This window comes from Pteropus medius, unplaced genomic scaffold, assembly GCF_902729225.1.
Source record: "Pteropus medius unplaced genomic scaffold, Ma_sr-lr_union100, whole genome shotgun sequence".
In the NCBI taxonomy this organism is placed as follows: Eukaryota; Metazoa; Chordata; class Mammalia; order Chiroptera; family Pteropodidae; genus Pteropus; species Pteropus medius.
Genome location: NW_024342473.1, coordinates 6,063,383 through 6,082,936, shown reverse-complemented (window position 1 = coordinate 6,082,936; position 19,554 = coordinate 6,063,383). Strand labels below are relative to the sequence as shown.

The following is a 19,554-nucleotide window of genomic DNA, read 5'->3' as shown; positions in this document are numbered from 1 at the left end:
GCTCGTCTCTTTCTAAAATTTTTTTTATTTTTCAATTACAGTGGACATACAATATTAAATATTATACTAGTTTCAGAAGTATGACATAGTGACAAGGCATTCATATAGCTTATATAAAGTAATCTGACACTGTACGTAGCTATTACAATATTATTGATTATATTCCCTATGCTGTATTTTACATCCTTGTGACTATTTTAGTAACTGCCAATTTGTACTTCCTTTTTTTTTTTTTTTTTTTTGGCCTACAGCACCTGGTCTTTCATCCCAGTATTAACCAGGCCCAACCCTGCTTAGCTTCTGAGATCAGATGAGATCGGGCACATTCAGGGTAGCATGGCCGTAGACTCCAATTTGTACTTCTTAATCCCTTCACCTTTTTCACCTACCCACCCCCAACTTCCCTCCCATATGGCAACCATCAATTTGTTCTTTGTATCTATGAGTTTATTTCTGTTTTGTTTATTTATTTTGTCTTTTAGATTCCACATGTAAGTGAAATCATATAGTATTTGGTTTTTCCCTGTCTGACTTATTTTACTTTGTGCTCTCCTCTTTAGCATGCTAAAATCTTGGTGGATGCTGAGAGTATTGATTAGTACACTGGAAAGATATTGAGAAAATTTCTCTTCCACTCAATACTAACAGGCGGCATATACCCAGAGCTGGGAAAGTCAGTGTTTGTGCAATATAATGCTATTGAAAGAAATGTAAAGAGTAAAATAGATAATGACATTGTAAAATGTAGTTCGTTTTTTTTTATGGGACTCTGTGTAACTTAGTGGAATAAACATGACTTCAGAGTCAGACAGAATAGGTTTCATTTCCTGTTCCACTACTTACTAACTCAGTGATACTGGATTCGCTACTTAATATCTCTGAACAGTCTTATAAGTAAGGGGACTAATGAAATACCAACCTAATAGAGTTGTAGCAAGGTTAAATTAGATAACGTATGTAAAGTGTGCAGCAGGAAGTGCTGTTAGTCACACCTCTTATAACTGTGAGTGACTTTGAAAGAGAATAACTTTCTGCTTCGCTGGTATACAGTAATGCATGTATTGAGCAAGCTTAATGAACTGCTACTAAGAGCCAGGCTGACTTAACCACCACTGGGGAATGAGTGTGTGGGGTGGCGGGTGTGGTGGTAGTCAGAGAAGAGGGAAGAAGGAACCAGTCCCTGTGATGTGGAATTCACAGTCTCGCAGTCCAGCAGGAAGGAATAGGCATATTCACAAATAAACATGGTCAGTAGGATAAGTTCTATGATATACTCCAGACAAAACTTTACAGCAGGGATTGATTAATGTCCAACTGTTGCATTCATAGAGGGCTTCGAAGAGGAAATGAAGTATGAGCTGCTTCTTAAAAAAACGAATAGGAGTTCCCAGACTGAGGTGGAAAGAGAAAGACTCTCAAAATTATTTGATCATGAAGAAGTAACGGAAGCCCCTCCTCTAGCAAGTACATGGTAGGTACTCAGTGAGTATTTAATGAGCCTACCATCTAGATAAGGTACATATGTAGTGAATATTAATTTCACAAAATCTTAACCACTGGTCTGCAAAAAATAAAACCTTTCTTTCCCTTTTTGTCAAGCTCCATACTTTTTGATGCCAGCTCATTGCCAGCTCATAAAATTCAGTAATTTTATTCACAGTCATTTTAGGAAATGATTTTGCACATTTAGAAATCTGCCCTTCCCCTACCTTTTTCCTGGGAGCATTTTCTTGATCTGTAAAATTAGGCTAATCATACCTATGTTGGTATACATTTTAGAGGCGATATTTGTAAAACTTGTAATACTAAGGCACAGAATATGTGCCCCATATCTGAGAAGAGCAGCTATGAAGCTCCCTCACCCTGATCTAGATCAAGGACACTCTTGGCACTCTCTAGCCTGATTAAAAAGAATGTTACCTTTCTATGCCAGGAAAACAAATTGTAATGGGTTATATAATGGCATAGAGATAGTACAGATTTTTCTCTCACCCCAAACTCTACAATTCCCTGCCTACGATTGTACTACATTTCTTCAGCCAAGCAGAGCCCCACTTACTATGCTGCTTGGAAGAGAACTCAAGTCACAGCTGACTTAGGTAAGTCTCTTTTTCAAAGTGCAGCACAGTGAAATAGAAATTTGCCTAGCACTTCTCTGGATAATTATGAACTGTGTATCAAAATTTCAACCACAGGAATTTTAGCTAATGAATTTTACTTGATCCATTTAATAGTTTTAAAGAATACCTCACAGTCAAGAAGACTTTTGAGATTCCTTAATGAATTATTCAAACCTTCTGAACCCAGAAAGTCCAATGTTAGCAGAAATAAATCAGCACACGATCACTGGCTAGGATTTTGGCCAAAGTTCCAAGATGACGATATCAGATTAACCTTAAAATTTGGCAGAACAGTACCACTGATAGATAACCCTAGAGTGTAGTAAAAAAAAAAAAAAAACTAAGCAAATATTTGCTAACATAATAAGCTGAAGTTAAAGGGAGTAAGATTCAAATAGATGCTTTGCAAGCTCCATAGTCTTCAATAACCCAACTATAAGGTACTTTGTATGTGACTAGGTGGTACAATCAATTAGGTAATTATGATGATGATTAATGAAAAGATTGGAAAACAGAAAATGACCCACAGCTGACAAGCCCAGAACACTCTCTGACATTCAAGTTTCATTCAGTTACACCATGGTACAGCTATGACTGTGTTAGAACTTTAGGATTTTCTCCAGATTCCATAGAACTAGGGACCACAGGCCCCTGGCCTGATGAGAAATCTCAGGTTACCTGTCTTTTATAGTTTTGCTGAGATTATATTGAAATCAAATTAAAATTGTAGGATGAGATCTTTATTTTCATGATCCATCCTGTCTAGCTCTTCCTTGCCCAGATTATTATTTTCCTAAGACTTGGAACTAAAAAGAGAAGGAAAAAATGGGACCTATGCCTAATTCAGGAGCCATGTTGCTGAATAACTTAGTCCTCCCAACCATCTCAACCCAACAGCCTAACAATAGGATCATTTGACACTTGACACAGTTCTTTCAACTCTTTTCTCATCTGTTCAATGCAGAACAAACATTAAGTGCTCCAAAAACCAAAGTTTCTCAAGTTTTCTAGTAACCTAAGTCCTTAGAAAAACATACAACAGTTTTACAACCTCCCATATTTTTTTTAAAGGATGTACAGCAAGAAACAACTTATTCTCTTTTTTTTCTCTTTCTCCTAGACTTATGAAGAGAAAAAATTTTAAAACACAATGATAAAAATCAAAGTCCAATCTATGACCCATTTACATACAACACTCCTTACCATGGAAGGGAGAGTACCTACACTCCTACCTTCATTTCCTCCTACTTGTTAAACTTGTTACCAGAATACCTGGTAGAATGATTTCTGGATTAAAATAACCATTTGGATGTGGAATCTGGATTAGAATTAAGTCACCTGAGAACATATACACAATCACTTCTAATACAACCACTTCTGTCATAACAACCTGTAAAAATAGCACATGACTAAAATGCCCCCTAAAGTAAAACTGTTTAAGCATTGCAATTACTTACAAGCTACTCTGAAAGTATAATATCCAAATAGTCCTATAATTAAAATGTGCTTCTGGAAAAGTCAGTGGCACCATACATACCTGTTATTCTGTACTCTAAGTATTAAATTCTTTGTCAAATATTACAATGTTAATCTTATTACTTTCTCAATCTCCATACCTACTCTCTATTGATTTAGGAGAGTCATTTGCTTTAATTCAGATCCAAGGCAATCTGAGAACAAAAATAAATGCCAACTGATGTCAAACTAAAACCAATTCTTGGGTGTCATACTTTGAAACAGACTCAGAATCTGATCTCCAAACATTTTAGTGATGTGGAGAAATAACAAGGAATAAAAGAAATGTTTTTCAGGAAAAAATTGTTCATTATTCTCACAAGTATGTGTATCTGTTAAATATTAAGAATATAAATTTTTAATATTATGTGTTCAAAGTCAAGCTATCATTTGTGTGACTGAAAGACAAATTACTTCACATATTTCCACATAATGATCTAAAAATTGTTTAAGTTAAATGGACGGAAGTTGGAGATAAATTTTCTCATTGAAACAATATTTTTAAATAGCAGTTAGTCCCCAAAAACTAGCATTCAGAAGTCAATTTATCTTAAATATTGCCGAACTATTGATATTTGAAAAGTATTAGCTAATACTACTAATCTTTGCAATAGTATAGTGGCTACTGCAATAGTATCCAATTTCATGACATAACTGGATATGAAAAGTTTCATTGTGAATAGGACATGATAAACTACAAGTAATATTGAGAATCATTTTTATTTCAAGAAAGCATATGTGGGTGATATTTTTTTTTAGGCTCTTGTATTTTTATTTCTCTCACAAATGATGGTTTGGCTAGGTATTAAAATTTTGACTAACAACTATACCCCCTCAAATCTCACAGATGTTCTATTGTTGTTGTTGTTTTTATTTTTTACTACTGGCAGATTGGAAATCCAAGGCAGCTTGCTTTTTGATCTGCTGGAAGTAAAATGTTGTTATTGCTGTGGGTTGTTTGATAGAGGCAGAGGTTAGGGTAGTTTGGAGGTTAGAATGCCTGTTGCAAATTTCATGAGAATATATTATGTGTTTGTGTTGTGATTTTTAAATCTGTAAACTCAAGTCTTTCTTCAGTCACAAAATGTGATAATTATACAATATCTTTAATTATTTTCTGTTATTTCATCAAAAGAATTTAAGCAGAGAAGTAACAAGGTGAGACTTTATTTGTGAGCATTTTTGTGGCAGTGCAGAAAACAAATTTTGAGCAGAACAAAGATGGATGCCGAAAATATATTAGGAGTCTTCTGCAAAACATAAGAGATAGAGGGCATTACAAGCAAAGGGGTAGGGAAAAGGAAGCCCATGAAAGAAATATTTAAGAGGTAAAATCTGAAACTGTGTAACATAGTGATTAATTGGATGTGAGGGAAGAATGAATGTTCATAACATGTATGGGTAACAGTGTCCCTGCTACCATCCTTAATTATGAGTGAGCATACAGGGGAAGGAGTAGGTTGAAATTCCTGTGTATTTTAGCTATGTATTGCTGTGTAACAAACCACCCCAGAATGCAAGATTTTAAAATCACAATCTTTTTTTTTATCTCACCAACCTACAATTTGGAAAGAGCTCAGTGGGGAAATCTCATCTGGGTTCTACACGGTCTCAACTAGGGCAGCCTATCTGGGAGCTGGAGTGTCCACTTACAGAATGGGTGACTCTCATGGCTGGCAACAAGGTGCTGTCTGCCTACAGGGACCTCTGTGAGCTCTCCTATGTCTGCTTGATGTTTACACAACAGGATGTCTGAGTCCTAAAAGCAAACATTCTAAAACATGACGGGTGGAAGATGTCAACTTCTTAAGGCACAAGTCCAGAACTCGACACCACGCCACTTCCACTATATGCTATTGGTCAAGCAGTCACAAAGTCCAGACTCAGAGAGAAGGACATAAACCCCATTTCTCAGTGAATGGTGTGTCAAATAATTCGGGGACCATGATTTAAAATTTCTACACTGTAGGACTTCTTAAGTTCCACTGTGGGACAGATGAGTAATCTAACTTACAAATCTTAAGTTTAGAAAAGAGGTCATAAAAAATATGCCAACTTGGGAATTATCTATACATGTAGACAGAGACACATTTACTGTAATTTTAATAAAGCTTAAGTTTCATGCTCCTTGCTTCCAAGGTGAGGCCCTATACCTAATTTTGTATTCTTTTTCTTAAACAGAGACTCCAAAATTATATAGGCTTCAGACTCTATAAAACCTGGGTGATGTTTAAAAGATTAGAGTAGATAAGATTATCTGAGGAGATTGTATAGAATGAAAAGAAAAATGAGAAAAAGAGGAAGAGCCAAGAATGAGCTTTTTAGAGTATAATCAGAGAGATAGAAGAATATCAGAAAATAATTTTGTCACAGAAGACAAGGACTAGAAAGTTTCTGGAAGAGTGACTGGTAAATGGTCTCAAAATAAATCACAAAGATCAAAAGAAAAAAAAAACTAAAAAGAATCTTTGAGTTGGCATCATGGAGATCCATTTGCATCCTTGTCAAAGCAGCTTCAGAGGAAGCAGAAGCCACGTTTCAGTGTACTGAGAGCCAATGTTAATTTAAAAAAAAATGGAAGTAGCAGGAAATTTGGCTTAAAAGACATTTGAAATAGATGCAGGAATAAGGGAGATTGGGAAGTAGAAAAATACAACTTTCTGAGATTGTTCTAAGCAAAAATGCACAGCCTGAATAGTGTTATAACTCTTAAAAAAAAAAAAAAACTGAAGCAATATTTAAAAATATTCCCACAATGAAAACACTAAGCTCAGATGGCTTTACACAAAAATTCTCCCAAACTTTCACACACACACACAAAATCATCTGCCTTATACAATATCTTCCAGGAAATAGAAAAAGAGGAAATATGTTCCCAAGTCGTTTTATACAAACAGAATCATCCTGATACCAAAACTACTCAGACATGAGGAGAAAGGTAACTTTCAGGTTTCTAATTCATAAATAAAAGCACAAAAACCTTAAACAAATACTAGCAAAGTCTAATAGAATAGCGTAGATAAAGGACAATATATCAAGATAAAGTTGTTTTTAACCTAAGAATGCAAGGATAGTTCAATATTTGAAAATCTAGTGTAATTCAGTACATTAACAGATTTTTAAAAAACATATGAACATTTTAATAGATGCAGGAAAAGCATCTGATAAAGTTCAACAGAATACGAACTCATAGTAAAAGCAAGACAGACTAGAAGCATAGTACAATTATCAGAAAATTCCTCTTTAAAATCAGGAATGAGTCTCTGTCCTTATTTCTTGTCAACTTTGTTTTGAATGCTGCACTGATACCAAATGCCTAATGAAGCAAGTCAGCCTAGTCTGTGTGCTAAGCCTCTCAGTCAGCTTTGCTAACTCAGTCTCTACCTGATACTTTTTTCTCCTTATCTTCTTCTCAGCATGGGTTGCACAAATCTTCCATTCTTTAAATGTATTGATGCCTGATTTCCATCCCTAGAAATTCCTGTTTAATTGATCTGGAGTATAGCATGGACATCTGGATTTTCAAAATCTCCCAGGAGACTCCGACGTACAGCTCAGGTTGAGAAGCGCTGAAGTAATGTGAAAAGAGGGGAAACGAGGTGGGGAGAGACTAGCAGAGCAGTGATTCTCAACCTGGCTGTACATTAAAATCACCTACAGCGTTGATTTTAAAAATTCTCATGGCCCAGATATTGTCCTATACCTACTTTTAAATCAGAATCTATGGAGTTAGTATTCCCCCCCACCCACCCACCCAAAAAAGCTCTTAAATGCAGCCAAGGTAGAGAACCACAGCTCTCTCTACTTTTTCCCTAGGTAAAGTTATCATCTCCCCTGGATTCAATTACTAAATACATGGTAACAGCTTCAAATCAGTATATCTTACTTACAGTTAACTTCTAAACCTGATACTTTAAATCCAACAGCCAATTCTCCATCTCCTCTTGGAAGGACCAAGGCCACACAAAGGCCCAGAGCTTTTCCTCCGTTCCAATTGTGTCTTGATTCTTCCCACTAAGCATCAAGTTCCACAAGGATGAGTTGTTACTATTTTGCATGCCATTTGTAAGAATTAAAGCAGAGTTTCTCAAATATCCCTTAGCTAAAAATAGAATTGTTTCCACATTATGGGCATATCCTGCAAGTAGAAATTAAGAGCCATGGCTAATGAGAAGAGGAGGGTACAGGAGCATGAACCCCTTGCTCAGTGTTGATATTACTGATTTTAAAAGATTTCTGGAAGGACATTGAAGAGGGGTGGGAGTCAGCCCATAGAGAAATGTGCATTAGAAATAAACAAGCACTCTCACTTCCAGAAGCACGAAACTAACAGCAAGAACAATCTGTTTCCACTCCCATCAACCTCTGAAACTCTTGCCCAGAAGCGACTTTCTCCACATTGTCTTTCCCCCCTTTTCCACCATTATTAAAGAGGTGAAATGGGACTCCCCTAACCCCTACTGCCACAGCAGTAGGAGAAATCTTCCCACGCCCCTACAACCCACATGATAAGAAGGGACTTTCCTGTCTAAGTGACGAGATGGGAATCCCCTGTCACAGAGGCATCTAGAAAGTAAGGGATGTCCATCGTAAATGGTGTATGCACCTCTCAGCCAAGGAGACTGATCTTCCCTGAAGACCAGCTCAGTTCGCACTTTTTATAAGCTATCTCACTGAATTTGCATTATTATTCCTATTGTACAGATGAGAAAACTGAGTTTGCCCATGGTCACCAAACCACTGAGCAGCAGAACTCAATTGTCAGCCTATATGTCAGAATAATTCCAAAGTCATTGTTTTTGCCATGCTAAAAAGCTCTAGCCTATCCTTTTTCTTAACTTAGCTCCACCTCTTTCTCGCTCTCTCTTCCTATGGCAGGGGCAAGAAGCAAAGAACGTGGTTTTAAAGGGAAAACTCAAATGAAATGGTAAAGGATGAAAAATTGTTCTTGAAATATTTGCAAAATCTCACTATCTTGAGATGGAATGCAGTTCATTTTTGATCTCATGTCAAAACAACACAGAATAACACCATGAACTACCACTACCAAGATCAAGGAATCTGGCATTCACCTTTGTAAATAGTCTGTTAGCACCAAACTCTAGGCCAGCTGGGGAAACCCTGCACCCACGGCCCCAGGAAACACACTTAACCCAGCTCGATTCCCCAGCATTCTCTGGTTGCTAAAACCCAGGTTTCACCAGGCAGAAGGTGAAGGTGTGTCCAGTTCCCTTTGGGAGACCGCCAGATGCAGCCGAGTTCTCAGACCTGCCCAACTGGAGCCAAAGTGCAGCTAGGGCGTCATTTGAAAGCAAGCGGAAAGGCTCTGCGTGTCCCGGCAAGGCAGCGCCAGCTCTGCAGTTGCTTCAGTTGGAATCACGCCCTGACTCACTGCTATGCCAATTTACTTTGTTGCTGATATTCATTAGATTAAAATTATTTAATTAGGTGGCGAAGTGTGGGCTTGTTTGGTGTGCAGCATCAATGCTGCATTTTTTGGTTGTGTCCACATATTTAAACCTCAGGGGAAAAGGAGAATATTTTTATTCCCACGACACCCTTATAGAACAAATTAAACATTGTTTGCTCTTGCTCCCTACCTCATGATGTCACTGCTTTTTGGCTGCATAATGGGAAGGAAACCATTTCAGTAATTGCCATATTGTGAAGAGCCTTGGGGAGTGTTTCAGCTACTTTGACATAGTATTTAAGTCTTAGTTTACAAGAATAAAAATAGTAATGAAGGAGACTCCACAAATGCATTGCATTGTTTTTGCAAGGCTGGCTCAGTCTTTGACTATCTGTGCTCCCTTGACAAAAATGGCCAAGGATACAAAAACTTAGAGTAACTCTTCTTTTCTCATCCATGCTCATTTCAGGAGAAATGACCATAAATATAAGGGGAAAACACAGAATGTTCCAGTGCCTTACATACAACTGGTGCTCAAAAAATACTTGTTGGTTTGGTATTTAATATGATTTAAAATCCAAGTCTTTTCCAATCCCCTCGACATTAAAGACTAATACTAATTAACAAAAATAAGCTCTCTCGTCCCGCAGCAGTCCCCTCTGTACCTTCTAAGCTCACATTCATTTAATTCTTCCACAATCTCCTCACATCCAATCCTATAACTAAAGTATCATCTTCTTTCTGACTAAGATCTCATACTTCATTTAGCTGCTCCTAAAATCCTGTTTTACCTAAGAAAGGGCTTTCAACCTATCGCCTCTACTCACACACCCCATCGTGTAATTCCTATGATTCCTCTTCTCATAACACCCCACAAAATTGATGTACTTCTTTATCTACGGATAACAAAATTTTATTTCATATGTTTGCTCTTTGTTGTTTAATTGTTTTCCCCTATAACTATACAGCAAAGAAACACAGTAAGAAAATAGGAACCCATCTGGTAGGGGAGAATTTCCATAGACAGTTTAGCTCCCTGTCTACAGTGTTACTTGGTATGGTGTTTAAAAGAAGCTAGGGAGAAAAACCAGACTGAAAACTTGCTATGTGAGTGATCACAAGCAAGAACAAGGTGTCCTGCCTCCCTGCCTGTCTGTCCTCATTGGTATTGTAAGCACAATTATCTGTGCTTACAATATCAGGGAATGACTGAAGAAAACCAGGATCACATTTTTAAAAACAATTCTTATATCACACACATTATATTGACAGCACCATTAAGGTCCTCCTTGGTCATGACAGCCAGGTTCTAGGCCTTTTACCATGTCATTGTTGTTGTTCTGTTGCATTACCTTGACTTTTTATAAAATCATCTCAAGTGTTTCCTGAGTCAGTGGCTTCTGTTCCACTCACAAATTTTGCAGTTAAAAGGACCTAGCTCCTGGCCAAATGGCAGCCAGATGAACAGAATCCTACATGTGTCCTTTATATGCACAGGAGAGGACCTGACTGGTGTTTGTACCCTGCCTGGCATCCATCCATCTATCCATCCATTCAAAACATTTTTATTAATGTCTTACAATGTGTTGGCCTAGGCACTGAGGATACCACCCGAAGCAAAGTAGACACACACTCCAGTTCATGAAAATTACCCTGTAGGACATTGGCCCCTTTCCTGACCTCTATACAAAGTTTCAGAAGCATCACAGCTGTGCCCTTTTACAGACTTTTTTATAGTTGTTAACGGCTTAGTTGGGGCTTCATTCTCCACGGTTGGCTCTCTGTTCCCCCCTGCAGCATGGAAGAATCAGGCAGGGTAAAATCAGGATTTCTACAAAGTGCTCACTTCTAGACTTCGTTATATAAATCTATAGCTCACATCTGTAATCGAATGTTCTTAGACATAGTGACCACAAAGGCACAGCCGAGAGACATGTCCCTAATTCAACTGAATAATTTTTACATATATGTAAAAATTGTGGATTTTCTAGATAAGAAATATAATAGCATGATTTTCTTCAGTTCAAAGGTCTTTAGAGTTAGATGCAAATATATTTACATACCTTGATAACCAAAGAAATGAAAAACCCAATCAAGCAAGGTGCTATCTGAGCCCTTACCTTAGCTTGGTACAACTAGATATTGCAGAATACATCTATAAAAGTCAGTTAAATAGCAGACTTCCCATATAAGCAAAGCTGGGAAAATTTTTAATTGAATCCAGTGAACTTCGGCTACGAGATCACTCCAAATGGAGGCCATTTATCAACAGCTATGAAAAGGGGTGCCACCAGACCATTTTAGTCCCAGATGAGGATTTACTATGTCCAAGCCAACATCTCCAGGCATTAAGCACCTTCAATAGCTGAGAAGGCAAGTCCCAAAATCGAGTGGGAAGGCAAGCCTCAAAATTCATCAGAGTAACATATTTTTCTCATAATGTATAAGTGAATAAATATTTGATAAAACCAAACCTGTAATATTTATAATCTTGTATGAAGGGATATATTCATGTTTGAAATTGTAAATATTCATATGAGAACGTGGCCTCTTCAAGCAACAGTTCGGTTTTGTAATTCCAATTTAAGATAATTAATTAAAAGTTATCGATTTAGAGTTGTGTTTGTAAAATATTGTAATGTTGAAAGATTTAAGACATTTTAGTGTTCTTATATCTATGAGTTTGATGTGTTAGATTTTAATAGCTTTTTAAGTACTTAGAAATGGTTTTGTCAGTTAAAACAATCATTGTCTATAAAAAAAAAAAGAAAAATCAAGCATATTTAAATTATAAATGAAACTTTAAATATTCCAGGGTTAGTTAAGTTTGTAAATGGAGCTAAGCATTAGTCAAAGGCTCTCTTAAAAGTGATTAAAATTTGCTGGATTTATAAATAGAAAAACAAGATTTTTAAACTGAACTAAAAAGCTTAAATATGAGCTACATTTGTGGAGTTGTAACAATTTATCATCAATTAAAAAAAAAACCTAAGAGTAATCTTTTTTGCATACAAAAACTACCTTAAAAAATTAAAGCCGCATCTAACATCATGGCAGCTTAGGGGAGAGGGAGATAGAATTATGCTCACAAAGAAAAGGAAGAAAAAAAATTCTAAAAACACTTCCATCTTCCCAAAATGAAACTCCATTCCCATTAAACAGTCACTCCCTATTCTCCCCCTCCTTCAATACCTAGCGACCACCAATTTATATTGTCTTTATGGATTTACCTATTCTGGACATTGCATATAAATAAAATTATACAATATGAAAAAATACATACTTTATTTGGCTGAGAGTTAACACTAAATAGGACTTTCTTCCTGCCCTTTGCTTTCGTCCAGTAAATGCAGAAGAAATGGTACAAAATAATTGGGTGAAGCAAAAGATCAGAATTATTCAGCTATTTATTATTGAGGGCCTACTCTGTGTTTAACACTGTGGGAAAATACAAAAGTATATGAAGTTTTTAATCGAGTGAGGCAGGTAAGATGCACAAACCTGAAACAATCAGAGAACAGAATGATTCAGTTCAATAAACAGTTATTAAGAGCCAACCTTGCAAGAAATACAGTGATTGGCTCCAAGGAGCGGGAGGGATCTGGGCTCAAAAACAAACAATAAGCTTTATAATTACGCGCTAAATTGTGTGTGGCAGAAGTCAAGTGAGAAGCATTCAAAGAAAGATACCAAAGTATATTGGAACAGCTGAGAGGTATGGATGAGGTAAGAATTGATTTGGGCTTTGAAGGGTGGAAAGGACTGAAATATGCAAAGGGAGGCAAGGCTGTAAGGGAGAGTTATTATGGCCCTATTGTGCAAAGGAAACAACAAAGAAACCATCAGAGATGCTTCATGGTGAGTGGTAGTCAATGAAATTATGGAGCGACTTCTAAATTACAAGAGACTAAAGCAAAAGCCAGTCACTAGTCTAAGTTGCTAAAGAATAGAACTAAAAATAGTAATTACTAGCAAGTATTGGGAGGAGGTAGCATAAAATAAGGTAAATCCTCATCTGTCATAGCAAGGAGCCAATAGATACTATGTAAATTTGATTAATTACAAAAAAGTATAAGCAAGCACATATTATTCAACCTTCTGAGGTGGACACCAGAGGAAAGATAAAGTTAAAATAGCTTGTCTCTGGAAAACGAAGGATGAGGCAGGTTGGGGATCAGAGAATATTGCTCTTCAATCTAAACTCTTCTACACTATTTGAGGTGATACCACGTGAATGTATTACTTTGAGCCAAAAATGAAAATTGAAGACATATAAATAGTTATTAGGCCACATTTGTTTGACCCAGAAGCACATTTACGATGAAGCTAATAAAGCTTCAGCTTCAATGTCCCTCACTTGCACTGACTCCTTCCAAGGTTTATACTGTATCTAATTTTGTAATTATGTATTTTGTATTTTGTTTTCTTAAAGAGAGTCCCCTAAATCATATAAGCTTCAGGCCCTGAATGACCTTGATTTGAACTAAGATCTTTCGCATTTCTTACAGTTCCTTAATGCTTTTCTTACGTTATATTTCCTCGAAGGAACTTAGTCTCATTACATTTTAATGTCACTTTTCATCAAGGAACACAATCTTATGCTAATAAATAATTTTTAGTTATGCTAATAAATAATTTTTATTCATAATAAAAATTTCTACTTGATTTAGAAAGCAATATCTAGGCACTTAGATTTTTAAACAGGGAAATGACCATCAGGAATGGTGACTTACAAAACATCCCCTTGGGTTGAAGTTGGGAGGGACCAAAGCAGAGGGAGCAGTTGAAAGGTGTGGAAATAACTGGCAGATGAGATTTGAGGATTTGCACCAGCACAGGAGAAAATGAGATAGATGCAAGTGGTATTTTAAAAAAGAATTAACCAGGCCTGGTTACCAGCTGAAGAGCTTCCTCACAAACTATAATAGTCAGGATACTTCCAAATTACATGTTCAGATGGAGCATGATTTTTTTACTCTTCATTTGGCAAATTTCTCATTGGTTTCCAATGAAAATTTGACCAGTAAATCCAATTTGAATGAAAGCATCTTGCCAGCCATTCTGTAACTCTAGCCAAATATTTTGGATGGAATTCTGTCAGTGAGATTTAAAACAGTGAACTTTCTTTTAATAAACGCTATCATGAACTTTCTAGCCCTGGATATGTATTCATATTCTCGTACATGGTCTCAGGAGCTTGTGCTGACAAGAGAGGCTAATAAATGGATTCAATTAAAGCCCGACAGTGCTTTAGATCGGGGAGTTCTCACTTAAACATCATTAATATCTCTTCCCATATTCCTACTGTGGCAGATTGATAACTAGTCCACATTCTGTAGGAGGAGACACAAAATAAAATTGTTCTATGATCCTAAAAACATTTGGCAAACAGCAAGCTAAAGAATTTTGTGAAGAACATCTAAATATATTTATTGCTTGTTACCAGTACTTTTTAATATCTCAATAGTGTATTTTAGGTGTGTATATGTAACTTGGGGTTTCCGAATACATAAACTTTGGATTTGGATTTCTCTGTGGAAATAAGAAATTTAAAATAATATTTATATGTAACCAAACCCTCACAGTTGACCTGGAAAGTGAAGCCAGTTAACGATGCACCTGAGTTGTTTCCTGATCCATTGATTTGACTACAATACATCTGGATAGATTGACCACCAGGCCTGAAACTTGGTAGGAACTGCTCTTCTCCATCCTCCACCTCCTGTCAGGATTTTTTACTCTTACAAATAGAACTTAATGCTCCACTCTTTTGTCTAAATGTGTATTTGTGTATATATATGTATGCATGTATGTATATATATATATATATGTATATATATATGTATAATTATAAACTTTTTGATGGCATAAATAATCACTTACTAATTAGAATGCCTACCAAATACAGAAAGTAAGTTAAGAAGTGGAAATACAGAGCTAAATATGTGTAGTACCTTCCTGCAACAGTTCCAAAACTAGTGAGTAAATTAGTCAGACAACCAACCTGTGAGGGCGATAATAGAGATATATTAGTTTCCACATCCAATTATTTCACCAATATGTAAAAAGGAGAGGGGAGACATTCAATGCATCATAAATTTTATTGCCCTCTTGATCTTATCCTTTCTGACATTTTCTCCCACCTCACTCTATTATTTGTCCCCACTCTCTTCCCATCTTCCAGCTCTCCCTCTCTACTGGCTCCTTGCTACCATCAGCATTGTAAAGATGCTGATGTAGTCCCCTCCTTCAAGAAACAAAATAAATTCCTCCTATAACCACTGTCCTTCACAACTCAAACATCATTAAAAAGTTGCGTCCAATCTCTTTCTCCTTGGCCTCACTATCCACTCCCTTCTGAACCTTGACAGTTTCACACCCACCCTGCTTCTCCCAAGGAACTACTCTTGCCAAGATGGCTAGTGATATCCTTAAGCCAAATCCAGTACTCTTTTCCATGATCTCTTAGGTGCTTTTAATACTGTTGAACTCTCCCATGACCCTTAACTTTGTTGTGAAAACAACAACCAGTTTTCTGTTTTCCACTCTTCTCTGGCTACTTCTCAATCTCTTTTGCTCGCTTACACATGTAAGTATTAGTTTAATATGATCCCTGGGTTTGTTTTCTGGCTCTCTTCTATTCTCCTTGTATATATATACTCTCTCAGTGATCTCTTCTCCCCTGTAGATGCAATACCATGTATATGTGAATGACTGTCACTTTCTAGCTTTCCTTCTAAGTTTCAGACCCCTTGATCCAATGATCATCACCATTTGGCTATTCCAGAAGCTTCTCAAGCTCAACATGTCCAAAAACAGACTCATCTTTCTGCTCAAACTTGTTCTCTTTCCTGAGTTTACCATCTTGTTGGGTAATGTCACAGTCTGCCTTGCTTTACTATTCTGAAGGATAGTGAGGCAAAGTGTTGGATATCTTAAGAGCTGTATTCCTATTCATCACTGTTCTGATCCATTTAGTCCAGATTCATCCTTTTTATCCTATTGTTTATATAACTTTAAATGTCAATCATGTTATAAAGACAAAATGTATCATCTGAAAGATATATAACAAACCTAAATAGCTCAAACAAAATAGTTTAAGAAATATTTTTTAGTCTTCAATCCCTCACTGATGTGACACTAGAAATCCAAATGAATGTCTTTTTGGACCAGAAGGATTAGATGGACCTCTATTTGGGATACCTTGACATTATCTTAGAAAATTTATACACATTATTGTAGATGTATGCCTAGCTTCTGCTCTTCCTTGTATACTAAGAAATTAGAGTTAAGTAATAAGTGTTGCAATGATCAGTCAGGCGAACACAAAGGAAAGGATGACACAAGTGTTCAGCTCCATGCTTTCTGAGACTTCTTCACCTGCACAATGGGATAATGAGCCCTACCTCACAGGGATATTAAATGGATTTAATGAGGAAGTGTGTGTAAAATGCCTGACATATGCTGGGTGATCAAAAATCTCAACAAAAATTTTGTTTTTAAAATTTTCCTGCCATTCTCTTTTCTTTCCATCGATTTTTCAATTTGCGTCAATTTTAGCCTTCTGGTGCAGAATGAAATATACCTTAAAAAATCCACTATGATTCCAGATCAGAACTAGTTTAGTAGACCTGTAGGAAACTAAACTGTTTTAAAATTTTTTCAGATGTTTCAAGTGTCTTAGACTGAATTTCTCAGGTGTACTCTACAATGGACCCATACCGGTAGGGTACCTCAAGAATTGTCCTAAGTTCTTGAGTCCCTCAGAATTCTCATTGGCAAGATTAGATTCAATGGCCAGGGGGAGCAAAGACTTGCTTACCCTCCAGAGGCAACTTTAGCCCATATATGAAATTCTCTCAAAGCCCCAGAACGAAAAGGAGAAGAAAAAGGAATCAGAGAACAAAAGAGGACTCTGAATATTATCATCTATCTCTTCTAAAAATTATTGGCTTACTTTGAGCCACTTTCATCAAAACAACAGCAAACTGGGGAGAAGATTTTCACAACAGAGGATAGGAAACAACTGGGGGAGAAGGGAAGGAAGCTGACCACCCCAAGGAAGAATAGGATTTTTTTTTTTTTTTATCAGTCTAGGGGGTTGGGGAGTGAAGGTGAGGTGGAGAGGAGCACATTCTCACTGGAATCCCAGTGAAAAAGGCAAAACCAAGCTAATGACATCCTGAATTTAACTGTGTAAAGAGCCAATGTCTCTGGTGCTAGTCTAGCTACAAACACCAGCCGCCTTCACAAGGAGCCAGAGGCTCTCAGCCAAGATCCCCTTCACAATTTCTTTAGTGGAGCCCTGGACGAGGAGCTCTCATATATAACTGAGCCTAGAATTCAAGCATAATGAACATGTTACTAGTGTAAACACTGGCAGTGTTGACGTCCTGGTATTTCCCTTTTACAACAAGAACCCAGGCCTGACATTTCCCTAGGACAGCCATCTTCAAATTGGGATACATATATACCTCTGTGGATATATGACTTTCCAAGGGGTACAAAGAAAAGGAGGTTTTTAAAGGAATCAATTTCCTCAAATTCTGTGACTACTATTTATCTGATAAAGAGATTAATGTTAAGGTGACCTTAACATATATCTCCTATCTCCTACTTTACGAAAGAAATGCATACCTTATATCCATTCTCAATCTTACTGTGGTCCACTGCCTTGGGCACCAACATCTGCAGAGCAAAGGTGTAGAGGAAGCAAATAACATTAATGACTTGAAATAAATATCTTTGCTAGGCATTGGTGTCTTAATCAGTTTGGGCTGCTATAATAAACACCATAGACCCAGTGGCTTATAAAAACAGAATTTTTCTCCTCACAGTTCCAGAGGATGGAAGTCTAAGAAGATGATGCTGGCAGATTCAGTGCCTGCTTTGGTTTAAAGGTGAGCCATTGCTGTGTCCTCATAGGGCGGAAAGGGAAAGGGAGCTCTGTGGGGTCTCTTTTATAAGGGCACTAATCCCATTCATGAGGGCTCCACCCTCCTGCCCTAATGACCTCCCAAAGGCCCCACTTCCAAACACCAGTACACTGGGGATTGTAAATTTTAGGGGGACACATATGTTCAATCTATAGCAAATGGTTTCTTATTCTTTGCTCCCCACAAGACTGAAGTTGGATCTAATCACAGGTGAGTTTTGGCAAGCCAAAAGATCTATGGCAAATGAGGACTCCCTGCCTTCAGAGATCCTATTCTTAAGGAGAAAATGGCAACATCCATAGATCAGAGGTGCAGAAAAGGGTGGGGGGAGGGGAGGATTAAAGAGGGGAAAAAATGGCAAATGAAGAATCTGGAGATGCTATTGCTTTTAAAAAATGACTTCCATTGCCATCTATCCAATTATGTGGTGACATTTTTTGTGTGCACACACTTAGAAATACAATTAATGCTCACTTATGGATACATAAGGTAATTGGAAGAAAAGCCATATACACCTCAATATGATAGTCAATAAGAATTAACACTTAAAGCCATACAATCACACAGAATTTTTTTAAATTAAATTTTATATGTATTTTTTGGCCCTATAAGGTTGACTATATAAATTCAAAGAGAGAAAACACATGTAAAGTAGCCAATGTTAAAAGAGAGTTTGTTCATGTATTTTTTTTAAGTGAATGACATGTGCATGTCTGATTGCTTGGATCCCACTAGATACATTTTAAAAAGTGATATAACAGTTTTATTCTACAATGTCAATTTTCGCATCATACTGAATATTATATCCTTTGCAACAACTTCAACTTATAAAACAAAACTGTATCTGTCATTCTTAAATAAGCTGAGGATAAATCAAATTTCAACATTCTCTTAGGGGCATATGAACAAAAGTCTTAAGATGATGACAATTATAGAATAGCAGTTCCCTAACCTTTTCATGAGGGGGCATCCCCTCTTGAACATGAAAAGAAGGCAGTAGTTTTACTTTCCAGATCTACCGACCAATAAAAATTGAGAAACAAAAAACTAATAGTAACACTTTTCAGTATCTCTTATAAGTTATTAATTTTCATATTCATCAAAATAGCATTTGCATACATCTAACCCATAGAGATTTGAAATGTACTATCCATTATAATCTAGAGAGAATGTTTGGGGCACCCAAGGATTCACAGAAACTCTATACCAGCACCACAATCTCAGAGCCACACTGAACTGGCTGGTCCTTTGACCTCTGCAGTGTGGTCCTTTACCGTGAGAAGACAAGGAAAATACTCACGAAGCCCATCTCAAGGGGACACCTTGAGAAGGGGCACACAGTTTCAAATGCCTTTTGCAGCCAAGCAGGAGTGATGCTGCCTAGGGGTATGCTGGGCTTAAAAGAGGCAACTACTACTCAGCTCCACCCAATTGTTGATGAACTTGTGATGTGGAAGCTTTTCACTTTTTAAGAAAAGCTGGATCTTTGTGAAATCTTGGATTTTCAATACAATTAAAAGAAATCCGTTTGGGCCAACCTAAACGCGAATGTGAGCTAAATTCAGCCCTTGGA

The 19,554-nt window shown here is 37.0% G+C and overlaps 1 pseudogene; it reads right to left on the bottom strand.

Annotated features, from left to right (window-relative positions):
• Positions 1-242: 242 nt before the first annotated feature.
• Positions 243-348, bottom strand: LOC120604713 (uncharacterized; annotated as a pseudogene).
• Between the last annotated feature and the right edge of the window lie 19,206 nt (positions 349-19,554).